The sequence below is a fragment of the Cotesia glomerata genome, linkage group LG5 (assembly GCF_020080835.1).
Source record: "Cotesia glomerata isolate CgM1 linkage group LG5, MPM_Cglom_v2.3, whole genome shotgun sequence".
In the NCBI taxonomy this organism is placed as follows: domain Eukaryota; kingdom Metazoa; phylum Arthropoda; class Insecta; order Hymenoptera; family Braconidae; genus Cotesia; species Cotesia glomerata.
Window position 1 is genome coordinate 23836571 of NC_058162.1, and position 6000 is coordinate 23842570.

The 6000-nt window shown below is 25.2% G+C and overlaps 1 pseudogene; it reads right to left on the minus strand.

The window, feature by feature from the left end:
- Window positions 1-4531, minus strand: part of LOC123266151 — an 11626-nt pseudogene extending 7095 nt beyond the window's left edge.
- Window positions 4532-6000: the final 1469 nt, after the last annotated feature.

Consider the following 6000-nt stretch of genomic DNA (forward strand, 5'->3'; position numbering starts at 1 on the left):
TGAACACCGCGCAATTTCATGAGATTGTTCTCGTGCTCGGTTTCATATCTTTTGACTTCTTCCTGCAACAAAGCTTCATCATCTTCGTGAGATAATTTTTCATCGTTGCTCACTGCCTCTTTTAATTCTTGCAGCTGACGATCCAGAACTTCAAAACGCTTTGATTCTTCCCTAAAATTAAAAATTTAGTTAATTAAAATTCTTTTCTAGTTAAAAAAAAAAATAATTTAATTATTGTTATTATTTTTAATATTTTTATTTTTTCTAAAGACTGATTTATAATACTTTTATATATACTTTTCTGACGTAAGTCATTGAAAATTTTCAGTTTATTAGCTATCTCTAATGACAAATTTAGATACGAATTGAAAATAATTGTTTAAGCCTGGAGGGAACACAGGCACACAATATTATGGATAATTAGAGAAAAAATTGCTGTATTAGACTGGATAGCCAATAAACTGAAAATTTTCAATGACTTACGTCAGAAAAATATATATAAAATTGTTATTATTATTATTATTATTATTATTATACCAATTTTATCCGACTTTTCATTATAAACTTATTAAGAATAATAATAACTAGCAACCCTGCAGTCACTATGTGACTACCGTGACTTGTGCATTATTAATAGATAAAATTTGGTTTTATTAAATAATGATTTTTGTCAAATTGCACAGTACTTTCTTAACTATTGACATTTTTAAGGATATAAGCTCATCCCGATATTACACTCATCGAGACCTTTAATTTAAATACCCACATGCTATTTTTTATATATTTGATATATATGGTATTTGTCAAATATATAAAATATACGAAAAATTGATGTGGGTACTCAAATGAAAGCTCTCGATGAGTGTAACATCGATGAGCTTATATCTTTAAAATGTCAATATTTCACAAGATACAAGGTAATTTCTTAATTATTGACATTTTTAAGATATAAACTCATTTTATGTTACACTCATCGAGATCTTTCATTCAAGTACCCACATGGTATTTTTTATATATTTTTCATATATAAATATTTATAATATATATATAAATATGTAAAATATACGAAAAATTGATGTGGGTACTCAAATGAAAGCTCTCGATGTGTGTAACATCGGGATGAGCTTATATCTTTAAAAATGTCAATATTTCACAAGATACAAGGTAATTTCTTAATTATTGACATTTTTTAAGATATAAACTCATTTTTATGTTACACTCATCGAGATCTTTCATTCAAGTACCCACATGGTATTTTTGATATATTTTTCATACATAAATATTTATAATATATATATAAATATGTAAAATATACGAAAAATTGATGTGGGTACTCAAATGAAAGTTCTCGATGAGTGTAACATCGGGATGAGCTTATATCTTTAAAAATGTCAATATTTCACAAGATACAAGGTAATTTCTTAATTATTGACATTTTTTAAGATATAAACTCATTTTTATGTTACACTCATCGAGATCTTTCATTCAAGTACCCACATGGTATTTTTTATATATTTTTCATATATAAATATTTATAATATATATATAAATATGTAAAATATACGAAAAATTGATGTGGGTACTCAAATGAAAGCTCTCGATGAGTGTAACATCGGGATGAGCTTATATCTTTAAAAATGTCAATATTTCACAAGATACAAGGTAATTTCTTAATTATTGACATTTTTTAAGATATAAACTCATTTTTATGTTACACTCATCGAGATCTTTCATTTAAGTACCTACATGGTATTTTTGATATATTTTTCATATATAAATATTTATAATATATATAAATATGTAAAATATACGAAAAATTGATGTGGGTACTCAAATGAAAGCTCTCGATGAGTGTAACATCGGGATGAGCTTATATCATTAAAAATGTCAATATTTCACAAGATACAAGGTCATTTCTTAATTATGTATCTAGACCCTGATACTAAATTTCACTAATAAAACCGATTTTATCATATGATTATCCTAGAGACAAATTTTTTCTCATTTTCTTAATCATAATAATAATAATAACAACCGTCTAATTAGCAATTTGTCTAACTCCTTAATTTTTAGAGGGTGATTTTTAACACTTTGATGCAGCAATAATCCAATTATGAATTATTTGAATGATTCAAACCTAAATATTATATCTTTATCAGATATTAATGATATTAAATGGTTTTTTAAAGTAATAATAAATTGTGAACTAATTGTTTTTTTCGTACAAATAGAAGATTCTCTAAAATGGAGTTAGACAATTTGCTAATTAGAACGTCGATAATAATAATTAGAATTATAAAATATAATTACATAACACGTTTCTGCCATTTAAAAGTATCCGGAAGTTTACTGTGCGATTGCTGAATAAAATTAAGCAATTTTTCAAAATGCAAAATAACAGGTTTCTTTTGCTGAATAGCTTCCTCAGTAGCAGCTTTATTTTCTTCTTTCTCCACCTGCTCTTTCATCAACTCCTGCAACCGGAGTCGTTCTTTGCTAGGATCATCAACAATTTTAGCCTTCAGTTGCAGAGAAATAGACTCGAGTTTGCTGACCTCATTGCACTTGTTAGAATAAGCCTCCCTCAACTTACTGCAAGTCTTCAGAAGATCCTCGTTGTGTTTTCGAGTTAGTTCTATTTTTTCCTGTCTTCTTTTCATCCTGGCTTTAATTTCTTCGGATTTCTTGTTATTTGCCTCAATCTGAGCCATCATTGCAGCCATGTCTGCGGCCTTTTTGTTCATTTGTTCTTTCATCTCATCCGACTTCTTCTTGGTGTTCTCAATCTCCTGAGCCTTTGCAAAAATCTTGTCCGTCTCTTCTTGCATCTTGATGGACGCACCCTCGGCATACAAAGCGAAGTTAGCGAGGAATTTTATTATTTTCCGGGTGCGCTTAGCTCCAGGAGCTGTGATGTCTGTCACAGAAAAGTCTTTGACAAATATTTTTCACCGATGATGCTGATCACTTCACTTAGGTTCAATAGAGCTATCACATGAGATGCGTTTTGATCACCGGTGACTTTTAGAAGCTCAACTTGCTCAAATGCCAGCTATAATTAATGAATAATAATTAATTTATTAATTAATTGATTTATTGGATTTTAATGATATTAAAATCAGCTGACATTTGATAATTCTTGGAATTTTATGACACATCAATTATTATAGAAAACATTTTTTTTAATATCTTCATAGGAAATTTTTTGTTTAATTTATAAAAATTTATTTAGCAGTTACTTAATAATTTTAAGAACTTTTTTTACTATATAAATTATGACAAGACAATTGACATGTAGAAATTAAAAAAAATTAAAAATATGACATCTAAGTAAGCTTACTTGACAAATTTTTAATTCTATTTAACAATTAAATTAATTTTAAAAAATCATTTTCAAAAAATTGCATTTATAATTTTTTTTTTAATTTCTACATGTCAATTTTTCTATAACACTAAAGTTAGCCCACATTTTTAAATTTTTGATTTTTTTTCAATAATTAAATTAGAAAAAAAAAATATTTTTTAAAAATTGCACTTAAAGTTTTTCAAGTTTTTTACAAATGACAATTTTTAAAAAATTTTTGCAATAATTTTTTAATGAAAAAAATTTTTTATTTTTAGATGTAGGCTAACTTAATTTTCATAATTTTTTTGCTATAAATTATTTGTTAACAAAAGTTTTAAAAATGATTAAATATTTTTAAAAACAATTTTTGGAGCAAATTTATTTGTCAAATACAATTAATAAATTAATCAAGTGATTGTTAACTTTAATGTCATGCAAAATTTTTTTTTATTTTCAGATATGAAATTTTTTTGTCAATTATTTTTCATAGTAATTTAATTGTCATAAAATATGATACTGAAGTTAGCAGACGTCTAAAAATTTTTGATTTTTTTTTATTAATTAAATTACAACTAAAAAGATTTTTCTAAAAAATTGCACTTATAGTTTTTTAAGTTTTTTACATGTGACAATTTTTTTTTAAGTTTTTTAATTGAAGATTTTTAATAAAAATTTCTAAAAAATTTTGAAATGTCGGCTAACTTCATTTTCACCATAAAATTCTAAAAAAAATTATTCTAATTCATTTAATTTTTTCTAATAAATTTAGTCTAATTATAATTAGTCTGTCAACTTTAGTGACGACATTGTTAGGTATCTATTAAATCTACTATTATAAATTTTGTAAAAATAAAAAATTACTTGAGTCAGTGTCTGGGCATCAATGTGAAATCGTTGGCAAAAATCCGTCAGAAATTTAATCATAAATGGTTCAGTTGGATTTTTAAGATCTTCCATGGTAACTGGGAACCCGAGCTCAGTTAGCAAAGAATAAACAGATTCTGGTGAAAAATCCATTTTAATCAGCTGATTTTGTTGTTTTTACTATCACTTTTTGTTGTTTTTTAATTTTTTTTATTACGCCTTTTTTTTTTGGCTTTTAAAACTGTTTAATCACTATTTTTATCAAAATGTTTATGAGAGCGTTTGTTGTGACCGTTGGATTTGAAATAATACATAACCATAAAATCTAAGCAATGTTTTTGAATGAATTTTTAGAATTTACTAAAGTGACATCTGTTGTTAACTAAACGCGCGAAAATTTGAAATATTTGTTTTAAAAATATTTATTTAATTGTATTTTAAAAATAAATATTTTTTACACATTTTTTTTTAAATAATTAAAATATTATTAAAATATTTTATATTTACAATTTAAAAATATAAGTGCAAGTTTGAAAAAAAAATAAAATTTATCATTTAAAATAATAATTATACACTAATAATAATTATAACAAATCAATTTAAAATAATAAAATATTAATTATACAAGTTAAATTTAATTTTTTTCCAATTAATCAATTATTATAAAAGAAATATTTTCAAAAATTCTCACCTTTAATTTTTTTAAATTTCTACATGTGAAATTTTTCACAAAAATCTAAAAAATTTTTTCAAATTATAAAAAATAAAATTCATTTTTTAATATTTAATTTAATTTAAATAAATTATATTAACGATCGTATGATTTCAAATTACAGTAGAACCTTGTTATCCGAACAAAAATAGTTTCACTGTAAAAAATCGCGCCAAGTCCACGTTCATAAGACTTTTAAGAAAAAAAAATTTTTTTTTCTTTACAAAAGATATAAAATAGAAAAATTAAAAACCAAATAACCGATATGATTGTATATGATTTTCGGAAATTAAAAAATTTTGTTGTAAATTTAAAAATTAAAAAATTTTGGAACGTATTTAGTGTGCGTGGTTGCAAAATATTTTACTTTTTAATGAAATTCGTAAAATCTATTTATTAGGACTTTAAAAATTAAAATACACAATGACGCACACCAAGTACATTCCAAAATTTTTTTCTTAATTTTTAAATTTACAACAAAATTTTTTTTAATTTCCGAAAATCATATACAATCATATCGGTTACTTGGATTTTTTAATTTTTCTATTTTATATCTTTTTGTAAAGAAAAAAAAAAATTTTTTTTTTCTTAATAGTCTTATGAACGTGGACTTATAAAAAAAAAAAAAAATCGTGAAGCGTTCCACATTTTTACAAATATAAATAATGCTGTGAAGCGGGAAAGAATAGGAGTTACGGTAATTATTACGTGAAGCGTTCCACATTCACGTAACAGGATATTGGTAGGAAAGGATTGAGAAAGGAATGTGGAGAGGATCATCTTAATGTGAGTTTATAGAATATGCGAGAAAAAATTATTAGATAGCTCGGACTGGGATTCGAACCCAGAACCTTCCGAAGACATGTCGGCTACTCTACCATTTGAGCTATCCGGTCTATACTAAATTTCCTTTCGATTATTCTATATACATTAAGCCACACCGTCCATCTTACGGTAAGCATTTTTACAAATATAAATAATGCTGTGAAGCGGGAAAGAGTAGGAGTTACGGTAATTATTACGTGAAGCGTTCCACATTCACGTAACAGGATATTGGTAGGGAAGGATTGAGAAAGGA